We start from the raw sequence: 25,083 nt of genomic DNA, 5'->3' as shown, positions 1-25,083 counted from the left end.
TTAATTGTAAATCCTTTTGGAGTAACTGCGCTTTGTAGCTCCTAATCCAATTATGATAGGTCTGTTTGACTTTTTTAATGTATTCATAGCCAGGCCCCCTAATACTCCCATATGTATTACTAATGGTTCTGATTCTGGCTCTCCTTATCCACTTTTCATGAGCCACCATCAAATCAAAATGATGTTTATGTTTACATCTGGGATTTTAGATGACAGTCCCCTCAAGTGGTCATCAATAAAGTGGTAAAAAGACGTCAGATTAAAGGTATCTAATTTCCATTCAAATGTGGTAGATTGCATAGACTCTTCCACATTGGTGTTAAATAATCCCACCTTATGTTGCAACCACTTATTTCGATTTCCCACTTGCATCGCAGTTAAACCTTTTGTCATCTCGTTATATTGTTTTTCTGAAGAGGTCTCAAATGTCGCTGACTGCATATCGTGATTACTCCAGTTACAGGTCTTAACCTGGAAGTGTGAACAGAACCCAAATAATACCTCATCAGTAAACATATAATAAAGGGTCGAAGATTTACCACCCCTGGACCAAGTAGGGTGACTCGTGATGTCTCCTAACACTGCACCATTAAAACAATCGAGCCCGAATTCTTTCATACACAAGAGCCATTTGGCACCATTCATGTATTTGTGGGCAGAGAGACTTGTAGGCTATTTATCATTCCTTGCAGAGATCCCAAAACATGCTGAATTCAAATCAGCTCCCACCAATATAAGGCCACATTTCCCAGCCATGTTAATATACAAACAGACAGATTATCTAACATTTCTTCTAATAAGCAGACCTTAGAATGCCAATAAACATTAATTACTAAAATGTTGCGACTCGAACCATGAAGCAGAGAGATTGGAACTGCTAAAAAAATCTTTTCTGAGGCTATCAACTGACTAGCCTTAATAACCGTTGTCGATTTGATGGCAGTCAGCAGTCCCCCTGATGGTCTGCCACGAAGACCCTTTATAGCCGCCTGCGAAAAAATTAAACTCGTCCATCATCTGGCACTCCACTAACCACATCTCCTGCAATAGAATCCTTTTACTATTTTTCCCAATTAACAATCAAAAAGCAAATACATGTGGCCACAATTATTCCATGACACCATCTTAAGGGTAGAGGTATCAACCTCACTGCCAGTAATTAGCAGAATCATGAAATGCAGCTGACATCCATACCCAACTGCCTAAATCATCGTCAGTATGAGCAGCCTCCTTAGATGACCAATGAACTTCTCTTTTTCAAACATATCTCTCAAGATGTTCACTCTTAATTCCCACTCTTGAGTTCCCCAAGAGTAATTCCACTTACGTGTAATTTGTGTATTCAATGGATGACCGATACTTGCGAATACTCCATCATCTCCTTTTGGAGACCGCAACAACGGGCGAGTAACTCCTGAGAATTCAGAACTCAATTGTTGGAAGAAGCTGACCTCCTTCAAAATCAAATTGTCAACAATTCTAGAGTGAACATCAACAATCACCCCATCAGTCCTTCCTCTTATACTGAAATCCACCTGATCCAAATCTTTTGACGAGATAGCCGTCAAATGCGGTCATTCAGAGAGTGATGCAAGTATCGAGGCTGTCATGATCTCTGCTTCCAAAAGGTCAGGGTTTTCCCAACTCCCTTGGAAGCAGATCCATAACCCAGGTTCCGAGTGCCAACCAGTCCCAATTGGGACCTTTTGGACCCAGTCCTGGCGCCAGTGGCACCAGGCTCATAAATATGCCCAGTCCCAGCGCTGGAAGCGCCGGGCTCATAATGCTTGGGTGGACTTACCTTCAGCAGACCATGCTGCTTACTTGCCTGCCAGTTGAGCCTCTGATCCTCTTCTGTTTGGAACTACTTTTCCTGTTGGGTGGGGCTGGAGCCACTCCCTAGATTCAGAACACTGGAACTCTTCTGGAAGGCAGGAACTCTTTTCTTACCAGGAACTCTTTTCTTACTTAGGCGTGGCTGTGGAAGGAGACACCTAAGCACTACAGGAGGCTATTTAAACCACACCCGGTGGATGAATCTTGCTTTGCGTTATTCTGCAACCTCTGCAGCAGAACGCTCATCGTGTCTTCTGCATCCGGTCCTGGGCCTAAGGAAAAAGGCTTACCATCCTGAATCCAGTCTTCAGCAACACCTATAAAGACAAGAAAGAACAGGTTAGCATTCCGGCATCTGAAAGGCAAAGGCTTACCATCCTGAATCCAGTCTTCAGCAACACCTATAAAGACAAGAAAGAACAGGTTAGCATTCCGGCATCTGAAAGGCAAAGGCTTACCTACTCTTCGTGCGCTCCGGAGGTCTTCACACTGCATTCCGGCATCTGAAAGACAAAAGTTTACCAACTCTTCGCACGCTCCGGAGGCCTTCGGCGCTGCATCCCGCATCTGAAAGACAAAACAAGGTGCGTTTAAAGACATTGGGGAACTTTAATACTCACGTGCCATTACTCCTTTCCACATCTAATCCAGTGGGTATTCCGGCACCCTGCAGCCGCTCCGAACTCGTACCTGCAAAATAAAAAGACAGTTAGAGCGCATAGTGGAGCAGGCAACAAGCGCTTACTTACGTGCTTCCAGGCGCTTCTATTCATCACACGGGCTCCATCTTCAACTCACTTCAGCCCGTCATCCGCCATCGCCGGAACCCTGCAAAACAAGAGACATCATTACTAAAGACTTTAAAGACATTTGAATGACTCAAAACTTACCGTTCGTGCAGTAAACGACGGACAGCAGTCCTCTGAAGTCAAGAGGCCTGCGCTACCTATCCAGTGAAGAAACTGGTTACAGCACCCTGCCCCGAGGCAGATGGAGAGCTCGGCATTCACTTACCTAAGGTGAGAGCGTTAACCTTTGGGGGTCTACAGGAGAGGAGAAGAGGAAAGAGATAGGGACACCCCAATAACCCCAGTTCATTAACCCCATATTTTCTATCTGCAGACATCTTACTCTACACGTCAGGCATACAGTGCACAGAGGTCCAGCCCAAAGAGCCAACCGGGTGCTACACATCACCTTTGAAGATACGCTAGTCGCCCAGTCAAGACCGGCGCCTCTGCGAGAATCAGGTGAGCGTTACAGAACGCAAAGCCTACCGCAAAACTCTCGCCCAGGCGCTATGGAAACCTCGGATACTGACCCCCTAGCCCGGTTACTTGGGGAACTAAGGGCAGAAGTGCATGCAGCTCGTCAGGAAACGAATGCTCTAAGAAGGGAACTAATTATTTCCAAGGAGAGAACAGACAATCTTGCTAGACAAGTGCTACAGTCACAAGCCGGACAGACCCCGTTACCCGCATCAGGGGCAAATCTTCCTTCAACATCCTCTATGAATCCAGTGCAGATCAACCTACCTGGGAATGTACCTCTGGCTCCGCCCGAACGATTTTCTGGTGACCCAAAGAGGTTTGCAGTATTTATCAATCAGTGCCGGTTGCACTTCTTATGCCGGCCAGCAGCCTTTCCAACTGATCAAGCAAAAGTAGCTTTTGTACTTTCGTACCTTAGTGGCAATGCGGCAGACTGGTCGATCCCTCTAGTTAATCAAGATGATCCGGTTCTCCATGATTTTCAAGCCTTTCAGCTTAGTATGGAAAAACTGTTCGCAAGACATTCACAGGGGCAGGCCTTGGACAATGAGCTTCTTTCGTTGCGACAGGGTAATCAAGACCTTTTGGCTTATATTGCATCTTTCAATAGACTAATAGTGGAAACTCAATGGCCTGAGGACAAAAGGATTACGCTGTTTTATAGAGGTCTACGTGAAGAGCTCAAAGACGTTTTAGCCCAAGTAGTGAATCCCCCACAAGACTGTTCGGATTATATAGACTTGGTCGTTCAAATAGATCACAGGCTGCAGAACAGGAAGGCCGATCGTTCCAAGTTTGATGCTCGAGTATTTTCCAAACCGCCAACTCCTTCCAAAGGAGTAGACTCCGGGGAACCCATGCAAATAGGGGGTCTGAAAGGTCCTCTAACACAAAGGGAGCGGGAAAGGAGGAAACAGTTGCAATTATGCCTATATTGCGGAAACTCAGGGCACTTTCTTCGAGACTGTCCGGTGAAACCTGCCAAGAAGGCAGTAGGAGCTGCAGTTACCAAAGTTACAAACTCTGAGCAGGGAAACGACCTCGCCCGACAAGAATAGAGGTCCTCTTGCCGAGCGTGAAAACCAGTTCCGTGACCTCGCATTTCGTGATACCTATGGTCCTCATTAGCCCTGATAATCCGGATCGATTACATGCAATTGAAGCTTACGTCGACAGCGGTGCCATCGGCAATTATGTGGATCATGAAATGGTTTTGAGGATGAATCTAACTCTTTGTCCCAAGGCTGTAAAGGACGTCATTACTACGGTGGATGGTACGGAGATAGCCTCCGGGCCAGTAACGCATACCACTCAAGAGGTGACGCTAGTAAGTCAAGATGGACACCATGAGAAGATCGTGTTCGATGTGATCAAGGCCCCTCAGTTACCTCCCGAATACCTACAATACCAAGATGTTTTCCGGAAGGATCAGGCTAACTCTCTACCTCCTCATAGGTCTTATGACTGCCAGATAGACCTGATACCTGGATCTACTCCTCCTTGTAGTAGAATTTATGCCCTCACCGAGCCTGAGAACCTTCACCTTCGACAATACCTGGATCAATACCTGGCAAATGGGTTTATTAGTCCTTCCAAGTCCCCTGCTTCTTCAGCTTTGTTCTTCGTTCCAAAAAAGGAAGGAGACCTTAGAACTTGTATCGATTATCGCTCCCTGAACCAGATCACCGTTAAGAATAGATATCCGTTACCTTTGATCCCTGAACTCCTGGACCAAGTCAGAAAAGCATGCATATATACAAAGCTGGATCTTAGAGGAGCTTACCACTTGGTACGAGTAAAAGAGGGCGATGAATGGAAGACGGCCTTCCGCACCAAGTATGGGCTATTTGAATATCAGGTCATGCCCTTCGGACTTTGCAATGCCCCGGCCGCCTTTCAATATTTTATGAACGATGTCCTCAGAGAGCTCATAGATGTATGTGTTGTTGTTTACATTGACGACATCCTCGTTTATTCTTCATCGGAATCTGAACATCGGAAACACGTGAAAATGGTCCTCGAAAGATTGCGTCAACACAAACTTTTCGCTAAGTTGGAAAAATGTGTTTTCAACGTGACTGAAGTTGAATTCTTGGGATTCATATTATCACCTGGCGGAGTGCGTATGGATTCAAAGAAGGTCGATACAGTTCTCAAATGGCCATCACCATCCTCCGTAAAAGGTGTGCAAAGCATGTTAGGCTTCGCTAACTTTTACCGCAGGTTTATCCCCGAATTCTCTCGAATAGTCCAGCCATTCACTGCCTTGTTAAAGAAAAACAAACGTTTTGAATGGTCTACCGAGGCGGAACAAGCTTTCCAGGATTTGAAGACTAAATTTATCTCTGCACCAATCTTAAAACACCCTCGCCCCGAACTCCCCTACATCGTGGAAACTGATGCTTCAAGCCTTGCCATGGGGGCAGTTCTATCACAAAAGGACCCGGTAACCAATCAGTTGCATCCCGTGGCATTTTGGTCCCGCAAATTCTCGCCTCCTGAAATCAATTACACGATTACTGACAAGGAACTTCTGGCTATCAAGTCTGCCTTTAAGGCTTGGCAGCATTATCTGCTGGGGGCCCGACACACCGTTACTGTGATTACGGATCACCGAAACCTGCAATATTTGAAGACCGCAAAAGCCCAATCCTCTAGACAACTCCGTTGGGCATTATTCTTTGCCGATTTTGACTTCATAATTACCTATCGACCTGGTACAAAGAACGGTAAAGCCGATGCCCTTTCTCGGATGGGAGTGGAAGAACACTTGGTCAACCCTAAACCTGTACCAATCATTCCCGAACAAAGAATTCTGGGTGTAATCGCCACAGAATCCATAGAGGAAGTTAAGGATAAAGCCAGGCAACTTGTAACTCCAGCAGACATACAGAATTGGCATCTGCAGGGAAAGGACTTTGCAGTAAAGGACAACTTATTGTATTTCCAAGAACGATTATACCTACCCAGCACAGATTTACAGAAAAAAGTAATCTTTTGTTATCACGACTCTTTAATGGAAGGTCATCCCGGTATAGCCAAGACCTCAGAAAAGATCAAGCGCTACTTCTGGTGGCCATCTTGGAAAAAAGATATCAGAGACTTTATAATGTCCTGTGGAGTATGCGCCCAAAACAAGAGTCAAAAGGAAAGACCAGCAGGCCTCTTACGCCCTATTGACATCCCACCTCGCCCTTGGCATACGCTTTCTATGGACTTCATCACTGATCTACCTCCATGCTCCGGATACAATTGTCACGAACCGAGGAAGCTGGCGGTTGTGGCCCCGTTGGCGCATGAGCCGCCATTGATATTGCCGCCACGTTCCCATCCGCCGTACTGTGACGGTCTAGTTTTTTCAGAGTACGCCGTCGCAAGCCTATTTCTTTGCGTTCAACCCGGAAGCCGACGCGTTGCAACCCTTCGCGTTTAGGCTTTCGGGTTAACACGCTGTTTTTCCTCTAGCTCTTGCTTCCCTTCCACCCTTCCTGCTTTCCGCCTTGCCAATGTTGTTCTAGTGCTCCTCTCTCTTCTTCTGCCTACTCCTCCTTCTTATCTCCGCATTTATTTGCTGTATGACTTCAACGTACTTTATACCGCCCAGTGCGCGTCCGCTGGAACGACCAAGGAATTACTCCACCGGAACCCTCTGATTCCTGCAGTACTCCTCTACCATCCAACAAGACAGGGGTTTTTTATGCCATAAGGCTTTTTCCCCGGACCGGCCTGCTGCGGAATGAGTGCCCCTCCTGAACCTCCTAATAACGGGTTCAGGGTGGCTTCCTCTCGCGGCCGGCCTTATCTGCACAGCAAAGAAAAGACACTGTGGAGGAAGAGGTTCGGAGCAAAACCGGAATCCAAACCAGGTGAGGAGGAGGTGTGGGAGCAGGGGGATCAGGAATTGGAACCATTACAGCCCGAGCATGATAACAATACAGTTCTAGTAATCGTGGACTTATTCTCCAAGATGGCGCATTTCATTCCGCTCAAAGGCTTGCCAACAGCAGCAACTCTGGCCCGAGAATTTCTCGAAAACATTGTCCGACTGCACGGTTTTCCTTCGGTTCTAATTTCGGATCGAGGTAGTCAATTTATTTCTCATTTTTGGCGAAGTTGCTGTCGGTCGGCTCAAATTGATGTGAGACTATCGACCAGTCACCACCCTCAGACCGACGGACAAACCGAGAGGACCAATCAAACTCTGGAACAGTATTTACGCTGCATGCTGCAACAAACTGAAAAAACTTGGAAAGATATCCTTTGGATAGCCGAGTATGCCTACAATAACTCTGTCCATTCGGGAACTGGGAAAACCCCGTTTTTTCTTTTGTACGGCAGTCACCCTCGAACCTCGGAGTTGGATCCCCTCCAAGATCTTGAAACACCAGCAGTAGACTACCTGCATTCTACAATCACCCAAGCCTTTAAGGAAGCTGTTTCTCACCTTCAAAGGGCTAAAGAACAATACAAGAAAGGAGCAGATCAACATCGGAAGGAAGCCCCTCACTATCAAGTAGGGGATCAAGTCTGGTTATCCACCAAATATCTATCTCTAAAAGGGCCACGCACATTCAACCCAAGATACCTTGGTCCCTATTCCATCACTACCATAGTAAACCCAGTAGCGGTCAAGTTGGACTTGCCCCCGCACATGAAGATACATCCGGTCTTCCACGTCTCTCTATTAAAACCCGTGCAACCTCAAACCCGACTAACCAAATCTCCAAAACCTATCCTAGTGGATGGAGAACTCGAGTTTGAAGTCAAAAGCATTCTGGACTCCAAGATCTCCAAATCTAAACTATTCTACCTAATTGACTGGAAAGGCTACGGCCCCCAAGAGAGATCCTAGGAACCTGCTGAATATGTCCACGCTCCTCGCCTAATCAAAAGATTTCACCGAACATTTCCTGACAAGCCAAAACCCCCGGAGAAGCCCGGTTTGGGAGGGGCCTTGAGGGGGGGTACTGTCATGATCTCTGCTTCCAAAAGGTCAGGGTTTTCCCAACTCCCTTGGAAGCAGATCCATAACCCAGGTTCTGAGTGCCAACCAGTCCCAATTGGGACCTTTTGGACCCAGTCCTGGCGCCAGTGGCACCAGGCTCATAAATATGCCCAGTCCCAGCGCTGGAAGCGCCGGGCTCATAATGCTTGGGTGGACTTACCTTCAGCAGACCATGCTGCTTACTTGCCTGCCAGTTGAGCCTCTGATCCTCTTCTGTTTGGAACTACTTTTCCTGTTGGGTGGGGCTGGAGCCACTCCCTAGATTCAGAACACTGGAACTCTTCTGGAAGGCAGGAACTCTTTTCTTACCAGGAACTCTTTTCTTACTTAGGCGTGGCTGTGGAAGGAGACACCTAAGCACTACAGGAGGCTATTTAAACCACACCCGGTGGATGAATCTTGCTTTGCGTTATTCTGCAACCTCTGCAGCAGAACGCTCATCGTGTCTTCTGCATCCGGTCCTGGGCCTAAGGAAAAAGGCTTACAATCCTGAATCCAGTCTTCAGCAACACCTATAAAGACAAGAAAGAACAGGTTAGCATTCCGGCATCTGAAAGGCAAAGGCTTACCATCCTGAATCCAGTCTTCAGCAACACCTATAAAGACAAGAAAGAACAGGTTAGCATTCCGGCATCTGAAAGGCAAAGGCTTACCTACTCTTTGTGCGCTCCGGAGGTCTTCACACTGCATTCCGGCATCTGAAAGACAAAAGTTTACCAACTCTTCGCACGCTCCGGAGGCCTTCGGCGCTGCATCCCGCATCTGAAAGACAAAACAAGGTGCGTTTAAAGACATTGGGGAACTTTAATACTCACGTGCCATTACTCCTTTCCACATCTAATCCAGTGGGTATTCCGGCACCCTGCAGCCGCTCCGAACTCGTACCTGCAAAATAAAAAGACAGTTAGAGCGCATAGTGAAGCAGGCAACAAGCGCTTACTTACGTGCTTCCAGGCGCTTCTATTCATCACACGGGCTCCATCTTCAACTCACTTCAGCCCGTCATCCGCCATCGCCGGAACCCTGCAAAACAAGAGACATCATTACTAAAGACTTTAAAGACATTTGAATGACTCGAAACTTACCGTTCGTGCAGTAAACGACGGACAGCAGTCCTCTGAAGTCAAGAGGCCTGCGCTACCTATCCAGTGAAGAAACTGGTTACAGCACCCTGCCCCGAGGCAGATGGAGAGCTCGGCATTCACTTACCTAAGGTGAGAGCGTTAACCTTTGGGGGTCTACAGGAGAGGAGAAGAGGAAAGAGATAGGGACACCCCAATAACCCCAGTTCATTAACCCCATATTTTCTATCTGCAGACATCTTACTCTACACGTCAGGCATACAGTGCACAGAGGTCTAGCCCAAAGAGCCAACCGGGTGCTACACATCACCTTTGAAGATACGGTAGTCGCCCAGTCAAGACCGGCGCCTCTGCGAGAATCAGGTGAGCGTTACAGAGGCCCAGTTCAGAACCAGTGGTAACTGAGTGGTTATGCGAGAAGATACTGTTGTGAGAAACCTGAAGGTGTCTCACCCACTAGTCCCTGGGGAACTGTTATCCAGGTGGCCAGGACATTGGACACGGCCATCGCTTTTGAATCTAGTTCCCGGGGGGTGGACCAGTGCAGGAGGATCACCTGGATGAGGGGTCTTCGAGGAGTGGGAGTGGGGCACTGGATGGTGAGATGGGGTATCCCCTCCTTGTAATACTCTTTCCCCATTCTACCAGGTAGGATACTTAGGAACTTAACCCCACCCCTTTCCCGACACAAACACCTTCTCACAGACAGCTTACTGTGAGAGAAAACTGACTAACACCCGAGTTGTATAGCTGACATGTCCCAAAACAATGGTCAGGCAGAGTCAGGCAATTAGTGATCATTACACACACCTGACTTCCATCATACCTCCCCACACGGATAAAAGGCAGAGCACAAAAGCACACTCTGAGTGATGCAAAGCACACTGGTATCCCCTCCCTGTAACATCCTTTCCCCATTCTACCAGGTAGGATACTTAGGAACTCAGCACCCACCCCGTTCCTGCCACAAACACATTCTCTCAGACAGCTTACTGTGAGAGAAAACAGACTAACAGCCGAGCCGTATATGTGACATGTCCCAAAACAATGGTCAGGCAGAGTCAGGCAATTAGTGATCATTACACACACCTGACTTCCATCACACTTCCCCACATGGCTAAAAGGTGGAGCACAAAAGCACACTCTGAGTGATGCAAAGCACACCGGGAAGAAGCAGTTCCAAGATGGCAGTTTAATACGAGGAGAAGAGGGCAAGACCAGAGAGGGTTGCAAGGAGGAAAGTGCCCTTGACCTTTTCATAGGAAAACTGTTATTTTCACGAGCCTTCGAGAATCAGAAACAGAAGACTGGGAATTAAAGCTAAAGAAACCTGCATTGTGTGTCAGAGGTACTCAGGGCTCTCGCACGACGATAGCCAAGGCGGGGAGGAGTGCTGGCCGCCGTGGGACCGTTCTTGGCTCCTACAACAATGCAGCACCAGTAAAGTCAGCAAAGCCAATAAGTCAGGGAGACTGATAGCAGACCGGTCTGTGTTAGAACAAAGGTTACAAGCGGCAAAATTGTATGGAGAAATCTGAAGAGAACAGTGTGTGAAGCGTATGTGATGAACGGCACAAATATAATTGAACATCAAAGGAGCAACTGAACTTTTGAAGCTAAGATAGATACCGTATACAGAGTGGTCCGGTGCCAAGTGGGTGCTCATTCAAAGGTCTCTGTTAGGTATCCAACTGAGAGGTGGCACATGTAAAAAGTCATTGTGAAATCGAAGTGGTCTTGCAACGGGTCAAGTTAAACCCTGTGCACATTTGAAAGTCTTTGATATTTAATACAAACTGAAATTGGTCAGAGCCCGGCTGAGGGAGAATCATTGTGCAAGAGGAAGGATCTAAGCCTGGCTGAGGGGCATACGTGTTGAACCTGGGAAAGAGTATTCTCTGAACATTGGAAAAGGGGATCTGAGCCCGTAAGAGGGGAATCCAAAGTACTGACCGTGGTATATAAGGGATCTGCGCCCGGCTTAGGGGAATCCAGGGTAAATCACCTGAATTGAGTACTTGTTTTAGAGGAAAGGAACGTTTTCTTTGTTTTGGCACACCAGGCCCTCTGAATTAAGAGACTTTGCTAAGTAAAGGGACTTGGGCACAGACGGCCCTGATGCTGGTAATGGAACTGTATCCTCGTGCTGAAGAAGCCAGAGAGTGTGATGTGCTAGAGTGAACTGCTTTGTCCCATGCTGAAAACATTAGGAAGGGTGGCCAACAGCCTAAACATCCTGGCATATCATTTTGTGAACACTTCTTCCTTTTTCATAAACACTACCCCACACTATTTGTATTTAGAGGTAAGGATGGTCACTAGTTTTTTTTAGTATAGGCCCTTTTATTTTGACAAGACCCCACTAGGACTGTGTAAGGAACTAATGGTGGCAACAGTAAAGACAGACACAAGTGATCACAGTTCAAGATTGTTTATTAAACTGTATATGCAGGTTAGAAAAACGTCTAAGCTAAACCTAAATCTAAGATGGGAGCAAGCTACAACTATCAAATAATAATAAGGCAGTTCTAGTGGCATCTTGTCAAATAAAAGGGCCTATACTAAGAAAAACTTATTGCCAATCCTTACGCTCAATACAAACAGTGTGGGATAGGATTCACAGGAAAGAAAGGAGTGCACACAAATAATAAGTCAGGATCTCCCTTCTCCACATTTTGAGCACAGGACAATGCGGGACTCCGTAGAACAGCACACGCTCAATCTTTCCCAGCATGAGACTACAGTTCCGCTATCAGGTATCAAGACTGTCAGTGGTTAAGTCTATTTTTCTACAAAAAGTCTCTTGTCTGAGGACCTAATGTGTTCCAAAATAATAAAAAAGGTTCCTTTCTGCTTGCACGCTGGGTGAGGCCTTTTCACCCCTGGATCCTCCTCTTCCGGGCTCAGAACCTCAAACAGTTCCTTTTTACAAAAACACAAATAAAAGTTCTGGTTCTGTTCTCACTTGGATGATCCTGGGTCCCCCTCTTCCGGGCTTAGACCCCTTTTGAATCTCAGCATCCCTCCGTCAGGTTAACTCTGGCTCGCCTTCACAAGATTTCTCTGTTGCATTCATGTGTTGGTGGGGTGATGATTTGTCAACCCTGGATCCCCCTCTTCTGGGCTCAGATCCTTCTCAACTGTTTGCCTCCCTCCGTCGGGTTCACTACGGCTTTTAACACAATCTCATCTGTGACATTCACAAATCTTAATGTTTTTTTAAACAGTTCACTGTGGACAACCCTCTGCCGGGTTCGCTCTTGTCAACACACTATTTATCGGGACTTCAGTCTTTGCCCCTCTTTATCGGCATTCCTCCGTCGGGTTCACTCTTGCCAACTTTGCAGATCATACCATTCCCTGAACAGTTCTTTACGATGCAGGATCCACTTGTCTTAGCTTCACGATCATCTGCTGGTCAAAGACTTTTGACTCTATAGAGGATTCCCCCCCCCGGTGTCCAGTCATAATGTCGAATACAATAATATCGAAAGTCAAAATGTCGAAAAAAAAATGTCGAAAAAAAAATGTCGAATTACAAAAATGTCGATTTTTTTTCGACTTTTTTCGATTTTATGTGTTAATAATAAATATTTTATTAAACTTTTTTTTTACAAATAATTAAAGGTATTTCCATGGGGGGTGGGGGTGATGGGGAGGATGGGGGGGGGTTGGGGATAGGGGTTTGGGATGGTTTTTTTAAATAATTAATTAATTATTTAATATTATATTAAAGATTTTTTTTAAATAATTAAAGGTATATCTATGGGGGATGGGGGGGATGGGGAGGAGGGGGGGGGTTGGGGTAGGGGTTTGGGATGGGGGGGTTGGGTGGGACCCCCCCCATAATAAATGTTACTATCTGGGTAAAAAAAAAAAAAAAAGTGTTTTGGGTTTTCATTTTTTTTTTCGACATTTTTTTTTCGAAATTATGACTTTTCCTATTATATGTATGTGTTTTCGACTTTTTTACATTCGACATTTTTTTTTCGACATTTTTGCTATTCGACATTATTTTTTCGACTTTTTGACTATAAACCTCCCCCCCACCTGTATGACCACTTTGACTCTCTTCTCGCCTTTCCCAAGGCCTTCTGGTAACAGTAGTTTCAACAATACTGTAATCGCCTAGAGTTTCCAGAGTAAGCACCAGCGTGGTGCCTGACTCCTCTGTAGCTGGTTTTCCCCTCTCACATTAACAGTTCTTTGTATTTTCTTCAGTTTGCTACTTTTGTTCAACACAGTTCAGTTTGTTATAGGCTCTCCCCTCGACTCAAAGTGCTGTGATGAACCAGTTGGATTTTCCTGTCTCTGGGGTCAAGGCTGGTACCACAGTGGCAAGCGTCTCTCCCTGGCTTGTTTATCAGTGGAGGAGGGCCCCGTGTACCATTGACATCTGCTGCGACACACTCTGGCTATTGTTCGCAGTCTTACAATTCCTTCTGTGGAGGTTTCACAGGCCTTGGCCGGAAAGGGCAAGGTTGCTTCTCGCCTTTTCACCCTCTCTTTTTTGCGCTGTCTTTCTCCACCTCTTGAACTGCGTGCTGAGTTAGCTCGCTCGCCGTGCGGTCTGCCTTGCTCGTATTGGGCTCTCGTGCTCCACCTTTTATCCCTGTGGGGAAGGGAAAGGGATGTCAGGTGTGTGTGATTCTGGTCAATTGCCTGACCCTTGTGTTGGGACATGTCAGCTAAACGGCTCTGGTGTTTTTCTGTCCTCTTTCGTGCTGTGCGAAAGTGTTCATGTTGGAAAAGGGGGGTAGAGTGTTTGAGTGTCCTACGTGGTAGGTTGGGGAAAAGGTGTTGTAAGTAGGGGGATACCGTGCCTCATCCATCGGTGTCCACTTCCACTCCCCAAAGATCCCACATACAGGTGATCCTGCCTCACTGGTCCAACACCAGGAACTAGATCCAATAGCGATAGCTGTGTCATGGCCACCTGGATGACAGATCCCTGGTGACTAGTCACGGAGACACCTTTCGGTTTCTCCTAATTGCATTATTATTATTTGATGGTCGTAGCTTGCTCCCATCTGTAGATTTAGGATTAGATAGACAGGTGTTTATCACACCCTTGTTGAAGTTCAATAAACACCCTTGAACTGTGGTCACTTGTGTCTGTCTTACTGTTGATACCATGCCTTTCCTTACACTATCCACTCGGATTTGTCTACAGTCGGATCCCTCCACCCCCCTACTACATTTGGAGGGTCTAACCCCAACACCTTATACTGCTTTTTCAGTTCCCCCTCAGATGAGTCTCTCTGACTTCTACTATAGGCAGCACTCCGAGCTCTTCTCAGTATAGAAGTAGGTTGATATCGTTTTTCACCTAGTGCCGGGGAATCGTGTAGTGGTCACTGGCTCTAAAGCAGTGATAATATCATTTGTAAAGTCAGATGGTTGACATTGTGTATGTTGATGGCATTGCCCAGCTCTTTGAATCAAAACCTCCTTCACACTTCTGGTCACCTCTTTAATTAACGAGACAGAACGTACTGTTACCTCTGTCCCCATCAGTACAGTCTAATCTACCCTCTCTTCAGATGCCTTATCAGTTGCAGTAACAGGATGCACCTCCTTTACCCCTTCCAATGAGAACAGAGTTAGTGGGAGATCAATTGCCCACTCCAATGCTACTGAGGCCTCCAGCAAAGAACCGCGTGCCACAGGTTCCCCCTTATTACCACTCTTCAAATCACAAACCTTTTTCTTATGTTCCATTTTTTCCCCAACCATTAGTTAAATGTCGATATGAATGAGCACTAAGCACTAAAATAAAAATGAGATAATCTATTTCAATTTCCAAAAGGTCTTATTTTTGGGAATCAAATCCAGCACTCCCAACACACAAAACCAGCGTATAGCAACAGCTTCCACCTCCTGCACAGGAGCCCGGCCACTCACCACGATCAAGTACTTTTGCAATCGCCTTCTCACCTATCACGGGCGGTAAACTGCTTGGGACTTCCTTCAAGCAGAAAACACAAGGATAGACGTAATACGTCTTACTGGTATAAGCTCCACTTCTCAATAGAGGCCAACATTGCGAACCACACGGGACCCCCGGCGCACTTCACAACACTTTAGGTTTATACAGGAGTGCTGGAAAGGGGCAGGATAACAAACTTGTTATCCAGGACATTCAGTTACGAGCCTTTAAGCATCAAACCCCCAGCCCTGTTACCTTCTCTGATGCCTTCTACCAGAGGCGTTGCTAGGGGGGGCTAAGGGGTCTGGTCTTTTGGTTGTAGACCCGGATAGAATCTCAGGAGCTACAACCAAAAGGGCTAGCTAGCCCAGTCCCTGTGGCGGCCTGCCTACGGTCACTGGGATGGGCCACTGATGCTGTTGGGATCACCCGACACGGCGGATGCGCTGGGGGCGCTCTGCCGATCGCTGGTAGGGGAACACCCTACAGAGCTCGGCGTCACCGGGTGCAAGCTTCACGATGTGGGGGTGTCACCCCCAGTCACCAGCAGCCACGGCTCCGAGGGCACTCGGTCCGCGCTGCACACCAGGCCACGACCAAATGGCAGTCCCACAACACACAAAAGCACAGACACAAGTTGCCACTTCCTGGGGCTCTGCTGCTCTCCCCTCGCAGCGCCAGCAGGGCCCCTTTTATTAAGTGAGCGTCATGACACAGTCATGACGCTTACGTCCACACAAAACACTAGACCACCATACAACATCCTGGGCAGTTCCAACATTGGCACTGCCCTGGGTCTTTTCCAGACCTAGGAACACCCCTGCCTTCTACAGCAAAGAGGATGGCAGCATTCCCTCAGAGCTCTAGCACTGCTCCCCTTGGCTCTGGTAGCACGGTATAAAGCAGTAAATAATTCCTAGCTCTGACAGCTCCAACGGCACACCAGGTTCATTCGCAGCCTCTCCTAGCCTCTCCGATTCCTATCAGCCAGCTGAACTGAAGGAAAAAACCTTCGGATGTCCTTTCTCCAAGAGTGTCAAGCCACACCGAGCCAGCAACCAGTGTAACGTTCTGTACTCAGCCGCTTCTGACACTCAATCAGCTCGCCCCAGCACTGTCAATATGGAGGTATCTCTTAACTTGTCACTATTTATGAAACAATGAAGAACTTCTTTAATGAGCAGATAAACAGTGCAGTGAATAAAACTAAAAGCTTTTTGAAATCTTAAAAATGCTAGAGAAGCCTAAAGTCCAACCTCATGTCTTTAATCCCACCTAAGAAGACTTTGCTAGAATGCAACAAAACTTTTCTGATGCCTTTGCTGATAACATCTCTACCGCACGTGAAAAAAATAAAGACGATGTGCTCGTCGGTTTGCAGAACCTTAAAGTTGAAGCATCTGATGACTCACCAATTAATCTTAATGAACCAAAACAAGTGCCGAATTGTCCTGAATGTTCTTTTTTTTCTGTCACTGTGGCAGAGTTGGAAGAGGTACTGAACAAAATGTATCCTACCTCCTGCTTCCGTGATTTTTTTCCATCTTAACTGATGGATTGGTTCCATCTAAACTGATGGACTGATCTAAACTGGTTAGGCTGGTTGATTAGTTCCGTCAGTCAATATTGCAGCTCTCTGTTGAGGCGACCTCGATGCTAAACCAGGACGCTAAACCAGCCCAGACCTACAAAGGGCGGACTAACTCCATACCACGGCCTATGCAGGAACGTACCAGCCCAGGACCCTAAATGGGCATCAACCTCACCTACCTCACCTTTCCCCATCGAACTAGCATTGTATACTTTACCTCCATCTGTTAGTTTATTCCTCATGAACAATGTCAGTAAACCCGCTTACCTGTAATGATTACGTATCTTGTAATAATCTATCGCTTGAGTTACTCCTCATGAACACTGTCAGTATATCCCCTGCTTGCTATGATTATCACATTGTATGGACTGCCCATTCATGTGTATTGATTCATGTATACTTACCTTGCAAAATTCTGACTCAATGCCCCTCATGGACCCCTGGGATTTGCAATTCCATGTCCACACAATATGTTCTGTTGTCTATATGCACATGAAACATGTAAATTCTAATGTCCACTGTATATTTATGTAACATGTATGACTAGCGCCCAGTTGCCTCAGGGCTTGACTGCGCTTTACAAATAATTAAATACAAATACAAACCAAAAACAATAGCCTTGAAAAGGACACTAGAGGTCAAAACATGTGTCAGCTGACCACACAAGACTACATGTCTTCTTTACCCGAATAAAAAAAACAATTGGGTTTCACACAAATAATCAAGTGGATATTCATCTTTTCTAAAAACAGGCGCAAGGTATCCGGGACTCTGCCTACTACTCGTTACTAAAGGGGGTGAGGGCACCACCTCCACCAATCCGTGACCTTGCTGCTACCTAACCAACTCACCCTATCTCAGAGCGAAATGCTGGAAGTGTTCTACACTAGGGCCCACCCCTTTCCTTGTCTTATGCCTACTTGTCTTGTCCTTGTACCACCTTCGGGCACGTACATTCAATTACTGCCAAAGTCTGGCCTCGTCTGGAAATTTGGTATCGATGTCCTGGCAGGGGTGATTGATCCGGATTTTAGAGGGGACGTGAAGGTGTTACTCCAGAATCATGGAGACAAGCCCTTTCATATACAGGCAGGAGATCATATAGCCCAAGGGATACTCGAGCAGATGATGCTACCTATACTTGAAGTGGAGGCTGAAAAAGAAACTACTGAAAAAAATAAAGAAAAAGAAACTACTGATAGTGGTACTCTAGGTTTTGAGGAGGTTAATAGTCAACCAAGTTCTTCCCAGCCTACTCTCATTGTTGATGAGCACTCTGATCTGGCCTTTGCTCAGCAAAATGATCCATTACTTGCTGATGCCCTTTTAAAAGTTAAACCAGAGGCTGGGGGTCAGAAGGAAGGAGGGCCTTTTTACTTTCTCAAGAAAGGACTCCTATATAGAGGGGATGTCACTTCTAAAGGCTTACCAAGGGCACAACTGGTTCCCTGAGGCCACAAGCAGATAGTGCTCGGGTTCGCACACTCCCATTTTACAGGGGGACACCTGGTTCAAGCTAACACACAAGCTCACCTGGCCAACAGGTTTTACCGGCCAGGAATACACAATGATGCCAAAAACATTCAAACATGCAAGATCTGTCAAATGCGCTAGCACCCACTTACTCTTTCCAGCCCCCTGAACTCCATTGCCCATTATTGAGTTACCATTTTCGAGAATTGGGATGGACATTGTTGGGCCTCTTGAAAAATTGAAATTGGGTAACAAGTTTGTACGGGTGATACTTGATTATGCCACACGATACCCTGAGTCATTTCCTCCACGCAATAATACCACTCAACAAATACTTAAACATCTACTTCCTTTTTATTTCTAGGGTGGGTTTTCCTAAAGAGATCCTAACGGATCAGTGTACCACCTTGATGAGTAAGCTCATTGGGGGTATAGGATGGGTCAAGGAATTACTCCACATTTCTACACTGAGGATCTCTGTATAGCATCCCCAGATGCACAGGTTAGTTGAATGCTTTAACAAGACCCTCAAGACCATCCTTACGAAGTTAGTTACTAAAGATGGAACTAACTGGGACCAAATGATTCTGTGAGCCTTGTTCACAATAAGGAAAACTCCCCAGACATCCACCGGTTTCTCAGCCTTTGAACTACTTCATGGACGTGTGTCCTGGGATACATTAGACATGCTCTGAGAAACGTGAGAAGAAAGGGAGGAGGCTCCAATACCCCACTCCCGGACAGCCACCCAATTAGAATAACACATGTCTGCTTTAGTACAGGATCATGTTGGTAAATCTTGGTAAAGCCCAAAGTCATCAAAAGACATCTGATGACAAAAAAAGTTGTGCTCAGGTCATTCTCTATAGGGCAAAAGGTCCTTGTGCTTCTCCCCACAAACTTGTTTCCAAATGGCAGGGGCCATATGAGGTGATGGAAAGAACAGGTCAGCCCAATTACAAAATCTCCCAAACAGACCTCCTTCAAAAGATGCTAATTTATCATGTGAACTTACTAAAAGAATGGAAGAAAAACACAACTGAGACAAATGCCACATTATTGGCTTGTTTATTACCAGAAGAGGTGAGCCATAACATCTTAATTCCCTCAGATCTCCCCAATACCCAACAACAAAACCTCAGTGATATGTTAGAACAGTTCCCGATGTATTTTGTGAAGAACCTGGCAGGGTGAAGGGTACTTTCCGCCATATCTGCACCCATGCAGGCAACGTAGTACATCTGAAACCATACCAACTGCCACAGGCCCGCAAAGCTGTTGTCATCCAGGGGGTTAAGCAAATGCTCGAGGCCAATATTATCGAACCATCCACCAGCCCTTGATCCTCACCCATCATTCTAGTAGAAAAACCAGATAAAAGCTGGAGGTTCTGTATAGACTTCCACAAGGTAAATGATATCTCAGCCTTTGATGCCTACCTAATGCCTCGGTTCCACGTTCTGATCGATAAATTGGGTAGTGCAGTCTATCTGTCCACTCTAGACTTGACTAAGGGTAATTTATTGGCAAGTCCCATTATATGGACCCGACAAAGAAAAAAAAGCTTTTGCCACCCCAATAGGTGTATATCAGTTTAAAGTCCTACCGTTTGTGTTGCATGAGGCCTCTGCAAGCTTCCAAAGGTTGATGGATAAGATTCGCCAACCTTATTCAGATTTCTGTGCGGCATACATTGACCACATAGTTATCGATAGTGCGAGAAACCTAAGGGTCTTCTCCCGATTAGACTCTGAGAATCCCTTATTCAGATGGCCAGGTAAGTGCTTGTGCTCTCAGATCCCAATCCTGGTGGTGGACGAGTGAGGGAGGATCACCTGGGTAGGGGAGCCTGGGGTTATGCTTGGGGTAATGCCCCAGGTGAGACAGTATTACACTGGGGAAGAGGATGAGGAGGATGAACTTGCTGAGGCTTCTATAAGCTGTTCCACATCAACCTCCTTTCCACCCAATTAATCTCCCTTACCAGAATCCAACAACCCCTTTGCATCTGGTAAACCTATTAGGAACCCAAACCCTGTTGCAGTGGGAAACTACATCTCCCAGAATCCCTATTCTCCTGTTGCCTACCCAAGTACTCCCAGTCATTCTTCTCCCCGTATCTCTGATTATTATTTTCCGAACTCCCAGTCTGCTTTAACAAAACACTACAGTTCACACAATTCGCCCTACTGATTTCACAATGATAATCCTGGTCCTTCTCTCAGCAGACTACCAAACTATTATTTTACCGATTTTTCACAGTCATTTCGTAAACCCTACAATTCTCACCCTTCCGAATTTACCAACCCCCTAGGATGAGGGTTGATGAACTAGGAGGTAGAAAGAATCCCCATGCGAATACGAGGGATATAATTCCCTATGAAAGCCTGCCAGGTTGTTCCAGTTTTGAGGCCAGACGAGATCAGGCAATCAACCTTGATCACACACCTAACTTCCCTTTCTCCTCCCCATAGGGATAAAAGCCGGAGCACGAAAGCACACTCTGAGCAAGGCCAAACGCATGAGGAAGTAGCTATTCCAAGATGGCAGTTCAAACGGACTAGAAAGGCGGCGAGGCTTGAGAGGACGACGAGGAGGAAATTGCCCTTGTCTTTTTCGACCCCGACCCACAATGCCTCCGACAATGGAAACATAATTCGGGGATCGCAGCTGGCGAATGGTACGGAGGATGTCAGCAGTACATGGGACTCTCCCGCACTGATAGCCAGCTTTCATGGCGATATTTCCAAACCCATACCATCACCCCCTCCCCATTTCCAACAAATACTGTGATGAGGAAGAGAAAACCGGAAGTAGTGAAGATTTCCCATAGCAATAACATGGGGAGTGCAAGGGGAACCGGCTGTAGATAGAACTTTAGTTGTGCCATTGATAGGGTCAGGCAGAGTCAGGCATTTACTAATTATCATTTACAACTGACTCCACTTGTCCGCTTTTTGCAATGTAAAAAGTGTGGTTCTGCACAGTTAAATGAGCAGAGAGCAGCTGTATCGATGGCTCAAGGAAGAATGGCGTGCCAAGACGCTGGCCTGGTGTTTCTGAGTGGCTGTAGCGTGGCTAGGGAGCCGTGTCTTAAGAGAGCCTGTGTGAAGCACCTGGCTGGCTGGTGTTGATGGTTGGAACATTGCTCATTCCCATGGGACCTGTGCCGGCCCCAAGGGTGCCTGAGGGGCAGGTGGTGAGACCCAGACCTGAGGCCCGCACAACCATGGGGGACCATTTGTCACTGCACTGCTGCCCGGGTGGGTATCGTGGAAGAGAGATAGAGAGAGAGAGAGATTCGGGAGCATGTGACTGATTGAAGCGGGCGGGCAAAAGGAAATTCATAAAGCAGCATGGAGCAGAAAAGAGGAAAGAAAAGGAAACTAATAAAGAAAGCAGATTGAAAGAAATGTGAAGAGATCGAGAGAAAGTCAGAAAGCAGTGCGTGCAATGGACGCAAAGGAAAAGGACTATATTAAAGAGGATGCAAGCGACCCGAAACAAGAGAGAAGGGTGCAAGCGACCTGGCAGAGTGGAAAAAGCTATTGCACATGAGGGATAAACACTCAAAAGGCATCCAGGGGACAAATGAGTAATACACCTAACACACAAAGGGGAGTCCCCCAATTGAACCACTTAGAAAACTGATTCAGTTGCCTAGTTTTTTCATAAAATTCCTAGATTCACTCTTATGTCACATCACATATTTCGCATTTAACAATAAATTATTTATAATCACATCACTTTTTACAGATTTGTGAGCGAAGTGTGCAAACGAAGGAGAACAAATCCCCAGTCTGGTAAGTAAATGAAAACATAGAATTTGTAGGCACATACATAGATGACACAATGGATAAATCCAATTAGAGGAGACACAGTAGAATCCTATCTTACTAGCACTATCTATCTAATAGATCAAAACATCCTCGATTTTCCGGTGCCAGATAATCTAAGTATAAAAACCATTATTGAAGACCAAAAACACATCCCAGGTCTGCGTCCCCAGTATCGATGTTGAACCGGGCTGATGAGCTTGATGACGCGGTATTGTAGAAAGGACGTTTCGGCAGGAGGAAAATAACACTGCCTTAATCAGGACCCCAAGGGAAATGGAGCTCTGTGGATGTGATATGGTATATTTTACTACCATATAAAGAACAACCTTTAAAATCCATATCTAAAATACTAAAGTAGGAAATATACAAATAAGAAAGAAAAAAAGAAAGGAACAAAACACTAACATTTGTTGTCCTTTTAATTAAATATAGTATTAAAACAAACTACTTCTCCCATAAAGTGTGCCGTCACCAAGGTTTATACCAGCCAACAATGTATGTCTACCTAAATTTCCTAACCATATCAAAGGAAGCCAATCACCAGAAAAGAAGAAAGGAACAAACCTCAAAATAGTTTTGTGTTGCAGGGAGTGAAGGCCAGCGAGACCATCGTGCCACCCGAACAGCCCAAGAGTGCCCACAGCCGATTTTTCTACAAAAGCTAATAGTTGGAAAAAACTTACTGTGCACTCGCAGTGGAGGGACTCAGAAAAATTGCTGCTTAATAGGTGTCAACTCCATAGATCTCATCTCTTATTTGAGAGTAAAAAAGATCCATGAGACCACATGCATATTAATATACAAAGCTCTTCTCTTTCTCAGCGGTCAGGATTCCAATCCTCCATTGTTACTAGAGTATAGAAGGGCAAATTGCTACTCACCCCAATTGAAAAGGATGTAGTAATAGCATCCCATTGGGTAAGTCCATTAATATGGACCGAACCACAGTTGAAGCGACATGGTCACAAATAAATGTATACAATTCCAGGCCATTTTTGAATGTATCAATGGAGCTTGCTTTATTCTCCATTGATACATTCTTACTGCATTTTGCTATATTTCGACACTAATTACTTAGCAGTATGTGGACGGTACAGTAAAAACACTTCTGCAAGTTTTACACATGAACTTCACATAATGATAAGGACAGCCCTAATTTGCATGCGGGGAATGGGTGTTGCCAGTCGCCACATGTTATAGACCCGTCCCGCTCTACCTCGCAATAGGCGACTCAACCGTACACAAAGCGAAACGGACACATTGTTCCTTAATGCGGAAGCCGATGCATAGCAAACTAGCCCCCTTCTATTAACATAGAGCTCTTTACATGAGCCTGTACACACTTCATATAGTGCAAAACTCATATGCCACTAAAGCTAAATGGAAAATGTAAAGCGGAGGCGATATAAAGTCCCTTTACCTGAAAGATATTGCAGGTCTTTCTTCCCCGACCGTCTGCGCTGAGCAATGCAAAAGCCGAACTCTACGTCATAGAGCCGCTTTTGAAACAAACATAGCGGTCACGTGAGCCCGCATCAGCGGGAGTAATGGAAATGAAAATAGGATTACATCCTTACTGAAAACACGCTCTTCTCCCTCATCTGTGGTCTCCTGGGTGTGATTGTGGTCCTGTAGTGCTTAATTAACCTCAATCCATGGATAGTATCCCTAACTACAATTTATCATAAAAGCCACACAGACGGCAAATAACTATGTTCTTATTGTTATGCCATAGAACTCAGACAAAACCTATTACCCATACTATCTGTGTAGCTATATTGGCTACAGCTTATAAATAGCCCACTTTTGTAAATAGCATCTTAGCCCCATAGGTATACCATCAAATCATTACACTGGTATCATACTCCATACTCTATACCCCCTTGCCTCTAATTTCCTTTTACTGTGGGTTGGAGATGTGGATATATTGAGGCAAAATTGCACCTGCTTCTCAACCCTAACCTTATCTAAACCACTCTGAAAATACAGAGAGGAAGAAAGGAATGGGTGAAGAAACCTAAACCCAGACTCCACTTTACTATTTAATCACCAGGGCAAGCGAAAATAGCCATATATCCAACACTCTAAAACTTGATGTCTCAATTTACCAATGTTGTAGGTTGATTTAATTGAGACACTTTTCTATGGTGTCCAAACAGTGCATCCACCTCGTTTCTGAAATCTTCAAATTGCAAGATGTACATGCATTCTTAGAAAGGGCTTCCAAAACCCAGCAAGTCACATCCTCAGATGTGTGTCCATACCCCATTTACTGAGATAACATTGGTGCATTGATGTTCTTGCACCTAATGCGAGACCTGTGGTCAACAATTCTTGAGCGAACAGGTCCAGATGTTTGACCTACATATTTTAGGCCTCATGGTTATTCTACACCATAGATGGCATTTGATGTCTTGCAATTGGTATGTGCTCGTATACTCCATTTTCTGTCTCTCACTTCGAACTCCTTTATTTTTTACTATATCTACAGACCGAGCACCCTCCACAAGGGAAGTGCCCAACCGGTGGGCGAAGATCCCACCCGGTGGTCCTGTTCCTGGATGTCTGTGGCTTCCAATGTACAAACAGATCCCTGAGATTTTTCTGCCTAGTGAGATTACAAACAATGGCAGGAGTTCACCTGTTAGCTCCAACTTGACAAGTGGCCAACATTTCTTAATCACCTTAATCACCTTCTTGACCGCATAGGTGTGAGTGGTGTACAGCAGCTTTTCTTCTTTGCAGGGTTCTTTAGGGATTAAGAGGGTTTCCCTAGGTCTATATCTGTACATATTACCAGACTGGGGATTTGTTCTCCGTCGTTTGCACACTTCGCTCATAAATCTGTAAAAAGTGATATGATTGTAAATAGTTTATTGTTAAATGCAAAATATGTGATGTGTGATATAGGTAATGAGTGAATCTAGGAACGTTTTCAGTGTTTTATCTATTTGTGCTTTGTTTTAGCTGTAAAATTACAAACAGGTTTAATTAGCATTTTTATGGTTGAAGTTGTGGGACTCATGGTCTACGTAATAAATTATGAATAATTATATA

At 45.6% G+C, this 25,083-nt stretch overlaps 1 long non-coding RNA gene across 2 annotated transcripts in view; it reads right to left on the bottom strand.

The window, feature by feature from the left end:
* The window catches only part of LOC138526239 (uncharacterized), a 102,389-nt gene extending 78,876 nt beyond the window's left edge, over window positions 1-23,513 (bottom strand). Inside the window, exon 1 of one of the 2 annotated variants that reach the window (XR_011283525.1) lies at window positions 23,447-23,513. This is a non-coding gene — a long non-coding RNA (uncharacterized lncRNA). The remainder of the gene's footprint in view (window positions 1-23,446) is intronic. The other variant, XR_011283526.1, reaches the window with a different exon arrangement.
* Between the last annotated feature and the right edge of the window lie 1,570 nt (window positions 23,514-25,083).

The sequence above is a fragment of the Ambystoma mexicanum genome, chromosome 7p, assembly GCF_040938575.1.
Source record: "Ambystoma mexicanum isolate Mex_15411 chromosome 7p, UKY_AmexF1_1, whole genome shotgun sequence".
Taxonomy (NCBI): domain Eukaryota; kingdom Metazoa; phylum Chordata; class Amphibia; order Caudata; family Ambystomatidae; genus Ambystoma; species Ambystoma mexicanum.
This window is presented reverse-complemented; position numbering and strand designations above follow the sequence as displayed.